Here is a 20,336-nt window from a genome sequence, read left to right on the forward strand (position 1 = left end):
AATTGGTTAACTGATTTAATAAAAATTCGGTTCGGTCGGTTTTGAGTTTGGTTAATATGGAATTTTTGTCGGTTCGGTTAATGAGATTTTTTAATCGAAAGTTTTTGGTTAATTAATTGAATTCACCGAACCGATTCGACGCTCAGTCAAATCTTGGTATTATTCATTTGTACTTTACTTTACAATTTTGTGGGCATAAATAGCCACTATACATAATTGGAATGCTAAAGTTTAGGACTACTAATCTCTTAGCCATTAGAGCATATGTCTAATCTAGGAAACATATTTACAATCAATCTATATACGAAAGCATACCAACTTGAAAAGTCAAAACTTGTAGAATCTTTAACACTCCCCCTCAAGTTGGTGCGTAGATGTTGCTCATTCCCAATTTGTTGAGACCATCATGAAATGCTCAACTTGATATGGCCTTGGTAACTAGATCAGCAAGTTGTTCTTGAGACGAGACATGATGTGTTTCAATGATCCTTGCTCTTAGTTTCTCCTTGATGAAACTGTTAGCTTTACCGTGATCCCAAGAGGGGGGGTGAATTGGTATTTTTAAATTTTACCTCCTAGGTATTCCTTTCTAACAACAGTATGTTCACAAGCCTAGGGTCAATCTAATGCGATTAATGTAAATATACCTGAAATTAAATAAGGCAGTTTAAACAATCATATAAGCACTAGAAAGCAGTAAAGAGAGGATGACACAGAGATATGTTATCGAGGTTCGGCCAACTGCCTACGTCCCCGCCTTGGCTAACCAGCACAAGGATTATCACAATACCTTGCTCACTTAAACGGGTGGAGCAGCACCTATACAAACCAGGTCAAATTACCACAGGGCTGACCTCAACCTTTACACCAATCCTTACCAGGCTGGATTACGGCCCCCTCAGGCCACGCCTGGAATCTCTCAGATATATAATCAAAGGTACAATACAAGAGTGCTTTCACGTAAAGCAGATTTGTACCACAAATGCGCACAAACACAAAAACCACAGATGATTTAAAATGTAAGCTCTGTGTGGTCTAAATATGTCAACTCTCAACAATGTTTTCTATCTGTGTAGCAAGTACGTGAGAGAGTGTCAATAATAATTTGTGTACTACGGAATATTCAGTCAAGAGTGTTCACATAGAATATCAAACAAGCCTCAATATTATCAATCAATAGAATGCGTATATGCTTGGATTGCAAAAAGGATAATCTTTGTTTTCGGCAAATGATATATATACTTGTATAAATAATACCACAAAGATTGATATATCACACACACGAATATCTTTTCACAAATATATCACTATGAGCACCTCAAGATATTCGGTAATGTTTGAAAGTATTTTTGCAATCTCCAAACAAAGACGAACTTCCTAAGATATTGCAATGAGAATGCAATACTTGGGATGTCACAACAAGTCTTTCTTAGGGCAGGCTTATTGGCAAAGCCTCCTAAGAAAATTTAGGTTATGCTCTCAAAAATCGATTCAAATATGCAACAATATGGAGAGCTAACCTTTAAGTAAAAAGTACTCAATACACTTACAAATGATTTAGATGAATGAAGAGTGTAAGCTTGAGTAGGTTTCAAAAGAAGTGTGAGTAATGAGAGGCAAAAATGAGTATTTTGGCTTGAGAGAAATTTTGTTAATCTTTTTGCTAATACCTTCTTAAATCACCAAATGAAGGAGTATATATAGACATACTAAAATTTTTGACCGTTGGGGACTTATTAGGGATTTTTGGAAAAGATTAATGACACTTAAGATAATTTAACCCTGTTTAAAAAAATTATTAACCGCGATAAAAATAGGAGCAACCCGAGAGGTCCGGTCGACCAAAAGTGTTTCGGTCGACCGGGACTCAAGTAGCTCGGTCGACCGGGGGCATTTTGAACTGAGTGGTCGGTCGATTGGGAAAGGGCGATTTTCAAAAATACCGAGGTTCGGTTGACCGGGTCCTTTTTGAACTACAGGGCTCGATCGACCAGGTTGTTGGGAATTCTCCCAATACCCCTCGGTCGACCAGGTAGATGTAGTACAAATATGGTCGATCGACCGGGAGGTCAAAAAGTTGACTCCTAGGTGGTTCGGTCCACCGAGGTCAAATGACCTATAAGGGCTCGGTCGACCGGGCCTGGGTCAAATAGTTAACCTGGACCGGTTTCGGTCGACCGGGCCAAATTGAACTGAGTTGGCCGGTCGACTGAAAGTGCACCAAATGTGCATTTCGGTCCCTTCTTGCAACATTCAAACCCTATTCAAGTGCCTATTACATACAAGTGCAAAAGTGAGTGTCCTAAGGTCACTTGGGTCCAATTTGGAAACACCGAAAAACTCTGGTGCCGGTCGACCGATGGTTCACCCTAAGGTCTTTCTATGGTTCGGTTTGAGCTTGCAAATTAAATCATGCATGTGATGTGTGTGAGCTTATTACAAACTGAAAACCCTTATTACAGACAAATTTCATTTAAAAACTATTACAATTAAGAGTATGAAATTGTCTTCAAGTCTTTAAGCTTTTCACGTGCCACTGAAGATATGCTAATATGAACCTGCACATGAACTAGATATTTATTAAATACAATTGTATTTGTCATTATCAAAACCAGGGTATGACCTATAAGGTCAACAGAAACTTCCAAATGTTTGGTTTGATCGTGCTGAATTGGGTTGTGGGCAATATCACAAGCTGCCATGTTATCGCAATATAGCTTCATTGGGCTGTCACGCTTAATATTCAGATATTCTAATAAATTATGGATATATAATAATTCATATACTGCCTTAACCATTCCTCAGAACTCAGATTCAGCACTAGATAGAGCAACTATAACTTGCTTTTTGCTTCATCAAGTGACCAAATTTCCTCTTACAAATATGAAATATTTTTGTTGTAGGCCGCCTATATTTGATTGATCCTGTAATGACCCGAAAAATAATGGTATTTAAAAAATAAAGAGATAGGGAAATGGAAACAGGAACAGAAGGAGACAGTAGGCTTTGTCGACGACATTGCATTTTGGAGATAATAACTTGGAATTCTCATATAGGGCCTCATTGACGAACACAGGGAATTCGTCAACGAGCGCATAAGGGGACCTTGTTGACGATGGGGGGAAGTTCGTCGATGAAATTATTAAAGGACTTGTCGACGAGGTGACGTGTCTCGTCGACGAATCCAGCTCTATAAATAGTGAAAACCATGATTTTTGATGAAGAAATGGCGCAAGTAATCTCCTTTTTCTCTCTCTATGCCCTTCTCCCCTTCTCTCTTCAATTATGGGCCCATTTCTCACTGGATCGAAGATCTAAGGCTACCACGACGCTCTTGGCGAAATTCTCTACAAGTCTGCCGGAGCTGATCGTTGGAGAAGTTGGTTTGGATTTCGTCCCAATCTCAGGGTAAGACATTTTGTTCAGTATTTGTCTTTCCCTCAGTTATAAGAAATACAATACACAAAGAAATACTGATGTTTAGTTCTTGAGGTTTTGATTTTCAGGGTGTTGAGTGGAGAACCCTGCAGGTATCGGGCTAGAGTACAGTTGGGGCTTTTCAGAGACAAGGTAAGGGAAATATGTTATGCTAGGAGATTTACTTACGTTATCAGAAATTTTATATATGTATGTATGTATACCAAATATTATACATGATATGAATTTTTAAAGCATGTGCGGCCTGAGTATATGATATTGATATGGAGTTTTATGTAGTTTTTCAGTATTTCAAGTTATACAGATATAGTTAGATAATTGCAGATTTTATACAGACAGAATTTGTATACATATACAGTTTATTTCAGATGATCACATAGACAATTATATATATATATATATATATATATATTAGTATACAAATATTTATTTAGAACAGTATATATAGTGTATATAGAAAGTTATGTTTTCCTAAATGCCATAACACTTTGATTATACAGAAAGGAAGTACAGACAGATTATATAGAAAGAAAGTACAGATGGATTACACAGTTATAACATCAAGATGCTACAAATATTATCGTATTTATAGCACAACAATATAGTGTTATGGTTATTTTGGAAATATAATGAAAATAATATAAAGAGTATAGTATGTATATATATAGTATCAGATCTCTGCAGAAAGATTACAGACAGATACAATACAGACATAGAATACAGAGCACGGTACCGTTGCTAGATATAGATATAGTGCAACCACATATCTCAGATAGTGTGTGGGTATCGTCGATCGTGCTCGGAGAGTATGCAGCTCCCCAGTTCGCTGGGTGGAGGGGGCTAGTTTGACGAGGTAGCAGCCAGTCCCGAGCTTAGAAGTGTATGCAGTTTTGGCCGGACTGGAGTAGTGTAGAGTATAGTGACTTACCTGGAAGGCCAACCGGGTTAAGTCCCGCCTACGGGCCACGCAACCCTGTCATGAGGGGTTAAATCATGACATACAGAGTCCCAGGGAAAGAGCACAGTTATTTATATGTATACAGTTTTATAGATTTTGTTGTATATAGTATGATATAGCATTATGAATGATAGAAAGTTCAGATGATATAAATGTTTTAAACTACTATACATGTGTTTTATAGATTTTCTAGATCATGCAGTTTTATATATATTAATGTTATAGTTTTATGACTCGGTTACCACACACTAGTAATAGCATATTTCCACTTACTGAGCGTCGACTCACCCCATTACTTTAACATTTTTCAGGTGAGCCAGCTAGGCGAGCAGATCAGGCTCGCGGATAGAGATCCCCTGGTCACCCTAGTTATAGGGTAAGTTTTTGTGTAGGGTTTTGTATTTTTGGGGTGGTTGACACTGGAGAGAGAGAAGTATTATGTAGCTATGGTTGCAAATATTGAATTCTGGTGTTGTATATAGATATGTATATGTGGTTATGTGATTATGTTTTCTACTACTTAGGGGTGTCCATTATATTTAAATATTGGAGTAATCTGTTATTATTATTATAAAAAAAAATAGTGAGGATTTTGAGGACGTTACAATTTGGTATCAGAGCCTAGGTTGCAAGGTTTTGTAGACTTTAGAGTGCATCGGAAAACAATACCAGAATATAGGAAAAAAAATTTGAGGTTTTGTTTAGTGATCTGGATACAAGATTTCGTGATTGTTTCTGTGTTTTCCTTGGGGTGACGATTCCAGGAAAATCATAGTAAACTGTTGACGAGTCATGTGTTTAGGTTGCAGGATTGGATTGTGGGATAGGATTAAGGGGAAAAGTCGATAATGAATTTGAGGTTTTAGTTAAAGGAAATAAGCTAGATCTGTGTGGGAAATAGGATTCTAAAAACGTTGTTCTATATGTTTGCAGGATGGAACCAGGAGGCAGTAGCACTCACGCCAGTGGGGATGATGGAGCTGGACCTTCTGGCGCAGGAGGTGGAGATTCCGATGCTGTGCTACGTGGTGTGGCTCAGCAGGTTATGGCTGAGATAGCACGGAGCTCTAGAGAGCAGCGGGGTCCATCTCTAGTTTAGGGATGTACCATAGAGATTTATGAAGATGAATCTGCTGGCCTTTCTTAGAGCGGCTGATCCTGTAGTTGCTGAGAATTGGATACATGAGGTGGAGAAGATTATGATAGTACTCCACTGCGCCGATAAGCAGAGGGTCTTATATGCTACATATAGGTTGGCGGGGGAGGCCGAGAGATGATGGTCAGCCACGAGACTATTGGAGGAGCAGAGAGCGATACCAGTGCCGATGACCTGGGCCTGATTCAGGGACATGTTCTTTGATAGATATTATCCTACTTCAGTTAGAGATGCTCAAGTACAAGAGTTTCTGAGTCTATCCGAGGGGTCATTGACTGTCCAGTAGTACGCTGCGAGATTTATCGAGCTATCGCGTTTCTACCCCTATATTGTCCTAGACGAAGTGAAGAAGGCTAGAATGTTTGAGAGAAACTTGAGGCGTGATATTTATAGGTAGGTGGCAGTACTGAGGATCCAAGACTTCTCAGAGTTGGTTATCAGGGCTATTATAGCAAAGGAAAGTTTGCCCTGAGACACAGAGGCATAGAGTCATAGGAAGAGGACTGCACCCTTGAGTTATCAGGAGGGTCCTAGCTGAGGCCCTTGGAGAGGGAGTAGATTTGGCAGAGGCCAAAGACAGATGGTAGAGCATGTAGGATTTTAGGGCGGACAGCTTCCTGTCATTTGTCCTAGATGCGGGCGAAGACATCCTGGTGAGTGCCGACTGGGGGAAAATGTTTGTTATCGATGCGGGAGACCCAGTCATATGGTTTGATTCTGTCAGATGCCATCAAATTATGCACAGGCTCCTAGACTGTTTCGAGGTGGATATTAGGCACCCCGCGATGGTCAGCATATGAACACTGCGCCGGCGAGGGTCTATGCATTGACATCGGGAGATGTTGAGACAGCTGGAGACGCTGTCGTAGGTACTCTTACTGCTTGACCATATAAAATGATTGTTTTGTTTGATACAGGTGCCACCCACTCTTTTATATTGGAGGGATATGTGAAAATAGCTGGAATAAAGACACAATCATTAGATATAGAACTGTCTGTGGGCACGCTGGTGGGATCTGTGGTTAGATGCAGGAGGGTACTTCGGAATTTTTCAATAAATATTCAGGAGAGAGTGCTATTAGCTGATCTTGTGGTCTTGGATATGCAGGGATTTCATGTGATACTGGGCATGGATTGGTTAGCTATTTATCACGCTAGCATTGATTACCATAAAAAAGAAGTGATTTTCAGACCCCCGGGTGAGCTAGAATTTAGATTTGTGGGTTCAAGTGTGCGTGCCTCGCCACAACTAGTGTCGGCTATTCAGGTGAGGGGACTGCTATAAGGTGGTTGCCAGGGGTATGTCACATACATAAAAGAATCACCAAAAGAAGAATTGAGACAAATTGTCATACCAGTAGTGAGGGAATTCCTAGATGTATTTCCAGAAGAATTACCTAGTTTGCCACTTGATCATGAGATTGAGTTCACTATAGACCTGTTGCCGGGATCTGCGCCAATATCTAAAGTACCATATCGTATGGCTCCATTTGAGTTGAGAGAATTAAAAGATCGGCTACAGGAATTGCTGGACAAGGGTTTTATCAAGCCAATTGTGTCGCCTTGGGGAGTGCCAGTTCTGTTCGTGAAAAAGAAAGATGGGACCATGAGACTGTGTATGGATTATAGGGAGATCAATAAACTAACAGTTAAGAAAAAATATCGTCTCCCTAATATCGATGATTTATTTGATCAACTCCACGGGACCCAAGTTTACTCTAAAATTGATCTGCGGTCAGGCTACCATCAGGTGAAAGTTAGAGCAGAAGATATTTCGAAGACCACATTTCGTACGAGATACGGGCATTACGAATTCTTAGTGATGCCATTTGGGTTGACTAATGCACTAGCAGTATTCATGGATTTGATGAATCGGGTGTTTCACTAGTATTTGGATTAGTTTTTGGTTGTGTTTATTGATGATATACTGGTTTATTTAAGGAGTTTTGAGGAGCACGAGCATTATTTGAGACTGGTATTGCTGGTATTAAGGGAAAGGAAATTATATGCAAAATTCAAGAAATGTGAGTTCTAGTTAAGACAGGTTACTTTTCTTGGCCATGTGATCTCAAAAATAGGAATATCAGTTGATCTGAGTAAGATAGAATCTGTGGTGAGTTGGGAAAGGTTAGCAAATGTTCAGGAAGTCAGGAGTTTTCTGGGATTAGCAGGTTATTACCGGCGTTTTGTGGATGGTTTCTCCAGACTATTAGGTCCATTAACACGACTTACGAGAAAAAATGTAAAGTTTGACTGGACCGACGACTGTGAGCACAGTTTTCAGGAGTTAAAGCGGCGGTTAGTTTCAACTCCAGTATTGGCTATTCCTTTAGGGGAGGATGAATTTGTAATATACAGTGATGCCTCTTTGAAGGGTCTTGGATGCGTGTTAATGCAGCACAACAGGGTTATTGCATATGTGTCTAGGTAGTTTAAAGAATATGATAAAAATTATCTTGTGCATGATTTGGAGTTAGCTGCAGTGGTATATGCTCTCAAGATCTAGAGGCATTATTTATATGGAGGGAAGTGTAAGATTTTCACGGATCACAAGAGTCTAAAATATTACTTCACTCATAAATAGCTAAATATAAGACAAACAAGGTGGCTAGAACTTATTAAAGATTACGATTGCACCATTAGTTACCACCCGGGGAAAGCGAATGTGGTAGCTGATGCTCTGAGCAGAAAATCAGTGGGTCCAGTGTTAACAGCCGTTGTCTATTTTAGAATGGAAGTGGGACTACGTGTCTATGGATTTCGTTATGGGGTTACCACCAGTGCGGCAGGGATTGAATGCAATTTGGGTAGTTGTTGATCATTTGACAAAGACTGCCCAGTTTATCCCTATTAAAGTCAGCTATTCCATGGACAAAATGGCAGAAATTTATGTTTAGGAGATAGTTCGCATCCATGGTGTGCCGATATCCATAGTCTCAAACTGAGATCCTCGGTTCACTTCACGATTTTGGACGAGTTTTCAGGAGGCTATGGGTACACAATTAGCATTCAGCACTGCTTTCCATCCCCAGACAGATGGTCAGACTGCTTGAGGATATGCTTCGTGCTTGTGTGCTTGATTTTGGAGGCAGTTGGATTGATTTTATGCCGTTAGTCGAGTTTACTTACAATAATAGTTATCAGGCTAACATCGACATGGCACCATACGAGGCATTATATGGTAGGAGATGTCGTTCTCCTCTTTTCAAGGATAAAGTAGTTGAAAGGCGAGTTTTAGGTCCAGATATAATACAACAGGCATCCAACAAGGTCCGATTAATTAAAGAAAGAATCAGTATAGCACAAAGTTGGCAGAAAAGTTACGCAGATACTCACCGCCGAGAGTTAGAGTTTGATGTGGGAGATAGAGTATTTTTCAAGATAGCTCCTTTGAAAGGAGTTATGAGGTTTGGAAAGAAGGGCAAGTTGAGCCCTAGGTATATTGGCCCTTTTGAGATACTGGAGAGAATAGGGTCAGTTGCCTATAAGCTAGCTTTGCCGCCAGCTTTGGCTCGAATTTATGACGTGTTTCATATTGCTATGTTAAGGAAATACGTCCCAAACCCATCCCACATCATTAGCTATGCAGAGATAGAGCTTAAGGATTCATTGGCATATGAAGAAGTACCAGTACAGATTTTGGACAGAAAGATTCAGACTTTACACACTAAAGAAATACAGTTAGTTAAAGTTTTTGTGGAGGAATCACACCATAGAGGAAGCTTCTTGGGAGCTTGAGGAGCAGATCAGACAGAAATACCCGCAGTTATTCTAGGAGGTATAGAGGTAATCAGGTAAAGTATAATAGTTAGATAAGTTTCTTTTGCAGGTACATGTATTGATTTTAGTTAGTACATAGTTTTTAGTTTTTATATGTGTAATATCCCATAACATAAATGCAACCACGGTATTCCTCCGCCACAAGTGAGGGTAGGCAATAAAATAAGTAGACCATTTGCCTTTATGGGATAATAGATGGAGATACGGATAGTAAATTTCGAGGACGAAATTTTATAAGGAGGGGAGAATGTAATGACCCAAAAAATAATGGTATTTAAATAATAAAAAGAGAGGGAAATGGAAATAGGAACAGAAGGAGGCAGTAGGCTTCGTCGACGAACGTGACATTGCATTTTGGAGATAATAACTTGGAATTCTTATATAGGGCCTCATCGAAGGACACAAGGAATTCGTCGACGAGCGCATACTCGTCGACGAGAAGATACCGAGAAGGGTTTTTGGATAGTCTGAAATTCGTCGACGAGGGGGGAAGTTCGTCGATGAAATTATTAAAGGACTCGTCGATGAGGTGACGTGTCTCATCGATGAATCTGGCTTTATAAATAGTGAAAACCCTGATTTTTTTATGAAAAACTGGCACAAGCAATCTCCTTTTTCTTTCTCTACGCCCCTCTCCCCTTCTCTCTTCGATTCTGGGCCAGTTTCTCACCGGATCGAAGATCTAAGGCTACCATGACGCTCTTGGCAAAGTTCTCTGCAAGGCTACCACGAAGCTATTGGTTTGAATTTCGTCCCAATCTCAGGGTAAGACATTTTGTTCAATATTTGTCTTTCCCTCAATTAAAAGAAATATAATACACGAAGAAATACTGATGTTTTTTTCTGGAGGATTTGATTTTCAGGGTGTTGAGTGGAGAACACTGCAGGTATCGGGATAGAGTACAGTTGGGGTTTTTCAAAGACAAGGTAAAGGAAATATGTTATGCTAAGAGATTTACTTACATTATCAGAAATTTTATATATGTATGTATGTATACCAAATATTATACAGGATATGAATTTTTAAAGCATGTGCGGCCTGAGTATATGATATTGATATGAAGTTTTATGTAGTTTTTCAATATTTCAAGTTATACAAATATAGTTAGATAATTGCAGATTTTATACAGACAGAATTTGTATACATATACAATTTATTTCAGATGATTACATAGACAGTTATATATATATATATATTTAGAACAGTATATATAGTGTATATAGAAAGTTATGTTTTCGTAAATGCCATAACACTTTGATTATACAGAAAGGAAGTACAGACAGATTATATAGAAAGAAGTACACACGGATTACACAGTTATAGCATCAAGATGTTACAGATATTACATTATTTACAGTACAACAATATAGTGTTATGGTTATTTTGGAAATATAATGAAAATAATATAAAGAGTATAGTATGTATATATATAGTATCCGATCACATTTTCTTACCACTTTACTCACCTGTCTAGCTCTAAGCATCTCTAAATAACTGTGGATACTTCTGACATATCTCTAACTCTAACTCCCATGAAGCTTCCTTTACTGCATGATTATGCCACAATACCTTTACCAACAGAATTCTCTTCGTACGTAGCTCCTGCTCTTTACGATCTAGGATCTGTACCAATATCTCCTCATATGCTAATGTGTCCTCAAGCTCCAAAGACTCGTAACTGATCACATGCGAAGGATCCAGAACATACCTCCTAAGCATGGATATGTGGAAAACGTCGTGAATCCTAGATAGTGTTGGGGTAATTCTATCCTATACGTGTAATGACCTGCTTAACTAGATATTTTTTTTACACTAATATTCTACATGCTCTGATACCATGCTGGGGGTAAACCCAACTAAAACCTAAGCAGTAAGAAGCGGAAATCATGTAACATAACCATAAATCATTACATACAATACCAGAGTTCTAAAATGTTTTCCAATATATACAAATATAACTGTATTCCCAAAATATCCTCAACTGGTGAGGGCTATACAAAAACGTTCCCAAAAATGATACTCACTCTCTGACAGGGCACTACAGACGCCCCTCTATTTGCGAGCCTGATCTGCTCGCCTACCTGGATCACCTGAAAAATGTTTCAACATTGGGATGAGCCAAAGCTCAGTAAGAAGAAATATGCTATTACTAGTGTGTGGCAAATGAGCTACTATATATCATGAAATTTGTTTTCATATAAGCATGAATAATTGAATGTAAAAGTATAGTATAAATAATAAAATACACCACCTCTTTCCATGTTGCTTAATATAACAGTATTTTAGGTTTTAATTCAAAATACTTCTAGTGTACATAAGTAGGGTCTCTGTTTCTGTAAATCCGTACGTATGTAATAGTAACTGAGACTGTTCCTTGTGGCTATCTGTGTCATGATATGCCCCATCATGACAAGGTTGTGCGGCCCGTAGGTTGGATTTACCCTGGCTGGCCAACCAGGAATAAATCACTGAACTCCATCAGTCGACCTACCCACCTTAACCCATATCTGGATGGAGAGTCTAACCTCTTCAAGGGCTAGGTGGTCAACTTTACTACGTATTATCTGAATAGGTGGTTGTACTCATAAAGTAACATAGTATCTATAGCAACGGTACCATGCTCTGTAGCTGCAGTCCAACAGGGTTTGATATCATATAATATATTTCTATACATATCTATCTGATTTACCATGATTCTGAAGTATTCGTAATAACCATGATGCTGCATAACTGTACTGTAATTCATATGTCATAATACTGAAAACTGAATAATCATACATTGAAACTGCATAATTATAATACTGATATTCATGTATTATGGTACTGAGATCCGTATAATCATGGTACTATAATCCATAAAATCATGGTACTGAAATTTGTATAATCATAATACTGAAATTCGTAAAATCGTGAAACTAAATTCGTAAAACATATCCTCGTACCATGTACATATTCACAAGCCACACCATACCAAATACATAATTAAATAATTAACTAAACTGTATTATATTTTAAGAAATACCTAGCATAGCATATTTCCCTTACCTGACTACTAGGAAGCCCCTACGGAATACTAGCCTCACTACTGTAGGGCCTCCTACAAAACACCCTTAAACCAACATATGCCAGAACATAATATCAGTATTTCTCCGCCTACATTATTTTCTATAACTGTCATAAGGCCTAAAAGGGACTAAAAGACCTTAACTTGAATTTGGGACGAAATTCAACTCTGTTTTCTCGACGATCCACTCCGGAAGATTTGCAGAGAACTTTGTTAGGAGTGTCGTGGTAGCTTCGGATCGTAGAGAGAGAGAGAGAGAGAGAGAGAGGAGAGAGAGGGGCGTGAGGAATGACAAATATCTTGGTTTCCCTCCTTTTATACTGCCAAATTCGTCGAAGAGACGTGTCACCTCGTCGACAAGTCTTTCATAAAATTCGTTGACGAAGCCCTGTATTCGTCGACGAAGCCCTGTATTCGTCGATGAGTCCTTGTAATTTCTTGAATTTATTTTATTCTCCAAAATGCATCGCGTTCGTCGACAAAGTCTACGGCCTCCTTCTATTTCTGTATCTATTTTCTCTCCCTCTTATTATTAAAATGCTATTATTCTTCGGGTCACTATAATACACCTTTCATCAGTGCAATCTTAAAAAATATGACATCACCTATCTCGAACTTCAGATCTCGTTGGCGAGTATCCGCATAACTCTTCTGCTGACTTTGAGCTGTTTTTATTCTCTCCTTGATAACCTGGACCTTCTCAGCGGCCTACTGGACAAACTCTAGCCCTAAAATCTGCCACTCATCGACCTCATCCCAATACAATGGAGATTGGCATCTCGACCATCTAGTGCTTTATACGGTGCTATCCCAATGTTGGCCTAATAACTATTGTTGTAGGAGAACTCAACTAATGATGGATATCTGATCTAACTGCCACCGAAATCTAGTACACACGCCTGTAACATATCCTTTAAGATCTTGATGGTCCTCTATGACTGTCCATCCGTCTGCAGATGAAACGTTATACTGAATGCGAGTTGTGATCCTAACGCTTCGTGAAGACTCTTCTAGAATTGGGAAGTAAATCGTGGATCACTATCTGAAACAATAGACACTGGTACCCTATGCAATCTAACAATTTCCTGAACATATAGCTTTGCCAACCTATCCATGGAACAACTGACTTTAACCAGGATGAAATGGGCTGTCTTCGTTTAATCTGTCAACCACAACTCAAATTGCATTATGCCCGTGAAGTGCTGATGGCAAACCCGTGACAAAGTCCATGGAAATGTGCTCCCATTTCCATTTAAGGATAAAAAGTGGTTGCAACGAGCCTGCTGGCCTCTGGTGCTCGGCCTTCGCCTGTTAGCATATCAGGCACTACTCTACGAAACGAGCGATCTTTCTTTTCATATTAGACCATCAGAAAGATTCTCACAAATCCATGAACATCTTCGTACTTCCTGGATGTACTGTGTAGAGCGAATGATGTGCCTCCTCTAGAATGACCCGCTTGATCTTGACGTCATTCGGTACGCAGACCCTAGTATGGAATCTCAACATCCCATCATCCGAGATGTTGAAATGGTTTCAACCCATTCTGCACTCCCTCCATAACCTCTACTAGCTCTGAATCTTTCGTCTGAGCTGTTCTGATCCTTTCCCGTAAGGTCAGCTGTACCATCAAGTTAGTAATGAAAATCTAATGATTTCCTTCCACTAGTTTTATACCTAACCTTTCCAGGTCCATACCAATATGATGCTGAACACCCACTGTTGAGACTGACGCATCCACTGACTTTCGACTCAGAGCATCAACTACCACGTTAGCTTTTCCTGGGTGGTAACTAATGGTACAATTATAGTCCTTTATCAGCTCCAACCATCCCATCTACCTCATGTTCAGCTCATTCTGGGTGAAAAAAATATTTAAGACTTTTATGATCAGTAAAAATATCGCACCTTTCACCGTACAGGTAATGCCTCATGATCTTCAATGCATACACTACTACTACTAATTCCATATCGTGTGTTGGGTATTTCTTCTCGTACTCCTTGAGTTGTCGAGAAGCATAAGCAATTTCCTTTTCTTGTTGCATTAGAACACACCCGAGACTCTTCTTAGATGCATCACTAAAGATTACAAATCCACCATCCCCTGATGGAATGGTCAACACTGGTGCAGTAACCAGTCGTTGCTTCAGTTCCTGGAAACTCTAATCACACTTATTAGTCCATTCAAACTTTACGTTCTTCCTCGTGAGTCATGTTAATGGACCTGATAGTCTGGAGAACCCTACTACGAATCGTTAGTAGTATTCTGCAAGACCCAGAAAACTCTTGACCTCCTGAACATTCTTCGGTCTCGTCCAGTTCACTACCACTTCTATTTTACTCGGGTCCACTAATACCCCTTCTATGGACACTACATGCCCTAGGAATGCCACTTGCTCTAACCAGAACTCGCACTTCTTAAAATTTGCAAACAACTTCTTCTCCCTGAGTACCTAAAGTACCAACTTCAAATGAATTGCATGTTCCTCAGGACTCCTTGAATAAACCAGGATGTCGTCAATGAAAGCGACCAAAAATTGATTCAGATACTCGTGGAACACCCTGTTCAGCGAGTCCATAAATGCTGCAGGAGCATTGGTCAATCCGAAAGGCCATGCTAACCAGGAAATTCAATAGGTTCTTCAGAAAGAACTGTAGGCCATACAGAAAGTTTATAGATTCAGTATCTGAGAAGGGAGAGCCTAGTAAAAGAAAAGAAAAATCAAATACTCCCATATGCTATAATTGCAAAAAGGTCAGGCATATCAAACCTGATTGCTCGTTGCTGAAAAAGGAGTCTAGGAAAAAGAAGAAAGTCATGAAAGCAGACACTCATGGGATAAATAAAACAGCAGCAATTCAGATTCATATTGTAGTGACTTGGAGATTGCTAACTTGTGCCTGATGGCATGGGATGATGAGGTATTATCTTCTTGCTCCTTATCTTTATATTATTTTGATGATGATTGTGATTTTGATTGTAGAGACTCGGAAAATAATAACAATTAAATAATAGAGAGAAAGGAAGATTCGAAAAGGACACAACAGGGTTCGTCAATGAATGTCCTGGTTTCGTCGATGAACTCCCCTGTATGGTTTGTGGATGAGTCTCAGTGTCTCGTAGATGAAGAGATACCAAGAGGGGAAATTCAGAACCTTTGTCACGCCCCAAACCCGCAGATGGGTCCTAGCTGTGAATATAATAATCTAACATGTCTCTGTATCAATTAAACATACATGATACAATACTGAATGAGGGTCCAACCCCGTGGGGTACATGTAAACCCTATACTCCTTCACATACATATCCATACTCATCAAATACGCAGCAGAAAATGTCCTTTCTATACATATATCAAACCATACCAGAGTTTATACAGAACTAGAATATACGTTCTCAAAATTATAGTACATACTCCAGTTGTCTACAAAAGCCAACAATGACAACCCAGTTACAAAATTCATACTTACACAGGTACTAAACGCAGCGAACCGACACCCCCGCTTCCGAAAGCTAGGATGCTAGTTTCGGCTATCCAAAGGACCTAAAAAATATTTGCATATTTGGGGTGAGACACCTCTCAGTAAGGAAGAAAGCAGGTTATATCAGTGTGTGACATACGAGTGTTATTTCGGCATAAAACATAACACAATACAATACAATACAATACAATTCAATACAATTCCACTATTTTTCACAAATCTATTCCAGTACATACAATACCAAACATACGGTCAGTGTCGTCACACTTAAGCACCTGATACCCTGTAATAACCGAAGCCTCATAGCAATATTGTTGCCAGTATGGTGTAGCTCACACCCATCAGTGACTAGCCGAAAAGAACAAGCGATATTTCACATCCTCGTATATAGAGCCGGTCACTCTCACCCATGGTAATTAGCTGAGACATGGTGTCAACGTACGATAATTAGCCACCCCTAGCTGATTTACAAAGACTGAAACAATTTTGGAACTCATGTCTCTATACTCATCAGCGTACGGTAATTAGCCAACCTTAGCTATTTTTACAAAACCTGGAACATTTTACATACAACAGTTCATTCCACACTTATTTTGTATACAACAAATCCTATCATTTTCAGTTCAAGAATACAGTTTAATACAAATGTGGGTACAATCATCTCAATACTACAGTTTTAATACAACATATGGTCTCTACAACAAAATAGAGATGATACCCGAAACCCCCAAATTTTCTTAAAAATTGTAACCCAAAAATCCTCCATTTTCACCCGTTAGATTTTCCCAAATAAGTAATCAAAACATACATATGATCGTAAACTACAGGTTTGCCAATCTCGATTTCAAAAATAAACTGATATAAATAGAATTCTCTTACCTTTTCCCGAATACCAAAATACGAACTCTACGACCCCAAAACTACAAGCCGAGACACCAAATCCTAAACATCTAAGAATTATACTTCACTATAATTCTTACTACTACAGATAAACTGAAATAAAACTGAAATCAGACCCTTACCTTGGTAACTTGGTTTTGGGGTCAAAATCTGAAAATCCCCGAAACGAAGATCTGGTACACTATTCTCAAAGAGATTCCTTCCCTAATCCACGCAGTAACATCGGATCATCGAATCAAATGACAAACAACGAAGAATCAAAGGGAGAGAGAGAGAGAGAGAGAGAGAGAGAGAGAGAGAGAGAGAGAGAGAGAGAGAGAGAGAGAGAGAGAATTTTAGCTTACTTAGCTATGAAGCAATGAAATAGGATATTTATAGCCCTTTTGACCCGACCAACCTCGTCTATGAGATGGCACCTTCGTCGATGAATCATCCATACATTTCGTCGATAAACCGGCTCCTTTAGCGATGAACCCTATTCCGATATCTTACAACACGTTCAGTATCTCTTCGTTGACGAGGCTCTAAATTTTGGCGACGAAGAGTATGAGGGCCTTTGTCGATGAAGCCTGAAAAATTTACCTTTTTACCCTTTCTCATTTATTCAATCTACATATCTCGGGTCGGGTTCTTACACCTTTTGGTTCGTTGACGAGCTCATCATCTTCATTGACGAACTACCTCCTTCGGTTCATCAATGAGTCGATGTGTCTCGTCGACAAAGCCACGTGGCCATCTGTCTATATAGGTGCAAAAATCACATTTTCAGCAAGGAAAATACTTCTCTCTCTATTTTCTCTCTCTAGCTACGATTTCTCTCATTCTCTCTAAGATTTCGGCCCCATTTTTCTTCGGTTCGATGATAAGAAGTTACCACGATGATCCTGGAGAGATTCTCTACAACTTAGCTAGAGCAGAATTTTGGTTTGAGAAGTTTAGGCACTATCCCAAAATCAGGGTAAGTTATTTTAGGGTTTCTATTTGTAGTTATCAGCTGAACTCAGATTTTGTATGAGATGAGAATATACTAGTGTTTGAATTGATTAAACTAGGGTATTGTAATTTCAGGGTTTGGGTTTCCAAACACCACATGCATGGGTTGAAGATCCCAGTGGGTGTTTCCTCAAAAATTCGGGTAATATTGATAAATAAATAGTAGTTTATAATTTTATGGATAAAGAAATATGTGAGCTTGGGGAAAAGTTGAATATAGTTATTATCTGAGTTTGGATTGATTGATTTTGGGAATATATATTCTTTCAGCTTAATATACTGTAGGCGTGAGGATATAGTTGGAGTCATGCCTTCTAGTTAGTCAGGTAAGAGAAATATGTTATGCTAGTAATTTTAGGAATTTTACCAGTAAAACATATGTATTTTGGAATATTAAATTATGTGTTTTTAGGAAAAACTCTACAGATTATATGTTACTTATATTATCAGAAAATGCATATTATAGTTCATGGGTATTCCTATTTATTTAGTTGTGTGACATGAGTTAATAACAGATCAGTACAGAATTTATATAACATTTAAAATATCATGATTTACAATATACGCACAGAAAAATATTTTACAACATTTACAGAATACCATGATATACAGATTTCAGAACTATAACATTCAGATATTTTAGTTATTCAAATATTTCAGTTAGTCAGATACTTCAGTTATTCAGATACTACAGTTTATTCAGATAAGTTATTACAATGTTATGGTTATTTCAGTTGAAATAGAATCATAATAAAATAGTAAGATATATATATAGAATAGTATTATACAGTATCAGACCCTGATAGATTAGATCAGTTCTCAGAGCACGATACCGTAGCTATTTTAGATCAGAGTGCAACCACATATCTCAGATAGTGTGTGGATTTATCAGCAGTTGATCGTGCCTTGGGAGGTACTACAGACTCCTCGGTAGTCCGGGTTGAGGCGTATATATATATATAGATTTTCAGAATAACAGCAGATATATTTATAATTACAAGAAGTATGATTAAATAGAAAGTCCAGAAACTGTTGTACTTTAAGCCACATAGGTGTGAGTTATACAATATATTATTTTACATGCCATCTTAGTTTCATTTTTTTAATAGTATATTATTCATGTAAACTGAGCTGCCACACATTGGTAATAACATATTTTGTTTTACTGAGAGTCGTCTCATCCCAGTAATTTAACATATTTTAGGTGACCCAACTAGATGAGCAGATCAGGCTCAGAGGTAGAGGGGACGTTCTTATTGCCCTGTCTGTAGGGTAAGTGTTACAGGGAGATGTATTTTTGAGTAGATCTTAGGAGGTTTGGTGGATGTTTCTGGAGTGATGTGTATGTATATTTTGGGGAAAATACTGAAATTCTGGCATTGTATTTATGGTATTATGATCTTATATTTTTCGTTGCATAGGTGAGTTATTTTATGAACAAGTATTTCTCAAGGCCCACTTTGGGACTGAGATGTTATAGTAGAATTTTTATCAGGGGTATCAGAGTAATATGATTTTACAGTATAAAAAAAATGGTATGAATTTTTCAGGTCGTTACCCAGATAGCATGCTTACATTTAAAGAATTGTAATATGAATATATTCGTATATCTAAATTACTAAACAAAATGACCAAGGCAAATAATGTTATGAAAAAAAAAATGTGAAAATTGGTCAAAACTTTTTGAAATTGCAAATAATTCTCATGCTTCGATTCTTAAGGAAAGAGATTTGAAAATTGCTGAGCTTGAGAGAAAATTGGAGGATAGCTTCAAAATTGTTTATAAATTTACTGAGAGCCAACACAATTTTGAAAAACTTATTGCGGCCCAAAGAAACTCTCTTAGCAAAAAAGGTCTCGGATTTAATGGTATTGAAAACGTGAGACGACTTGATCTTTATTTGGGTCATTTCACTCGAAAATCAAAATCCCAAAAAAGATCCTCGGTGTCGAATGATATGTTTTAAATGCAAACAAATTGGTTATATTTAGTTTGACTGTCCACTTAGAAAAAGACATGTAAGAATTAAAAAGGTGTGGAGAGTTAAAGGTGATCTAGACACTAACCCCTTTGGACCCAACATAATTTGGGGACCACGTCAGTTACTTAGATTTTCTTGTAGGTGTGTTTGAGATCATCTTCATCCAAGGACAAGTGGTACTTGGATAGTGGCTGCTCATGGCATATGACCGGCGATAAGACCAAGTTCGCATCCATCACTTCTAAGGAAGTAGGATTCGTAACATTCGGGGATAACGCAAAAGGGAAAATCATCGGAGCAGGTAAGGTTGGTAAGGAACCTTCCCTTGTTATTGATAATGTATTACTTGTTGATGGCTTGAAACATAATTTGTTAAGTATTAATCAATTATGTGATAAAGGGTATAAAGTATCTTTTGAAAATGATAAATGCATCGTTGAGAGTAAGTCTGATAACAAAGTACTTTTTACTGCTGAACGTCATGAAAATGTATACACCACTAGTTTAGATAATTTAACTTTTCAACAAATTACATGTTTTTCTGCTATAAATGAAACTAGCTGGTTGTGTACACCACTAAG

Source organism: Malania oleifera, chromosome 5 (assembly GCF_029873635.1).
Source record: "Malania oleifera isolate guangnan ecotype guangnan chromosome 5, ASM2987363v1, whole genome shotgun sequence".
NCBI lineage: Eukaryota > Viridiplantae > Streptophyta > Magnoliopsida > Santalales > Ximeniaceae > Malania > Malania oleifera.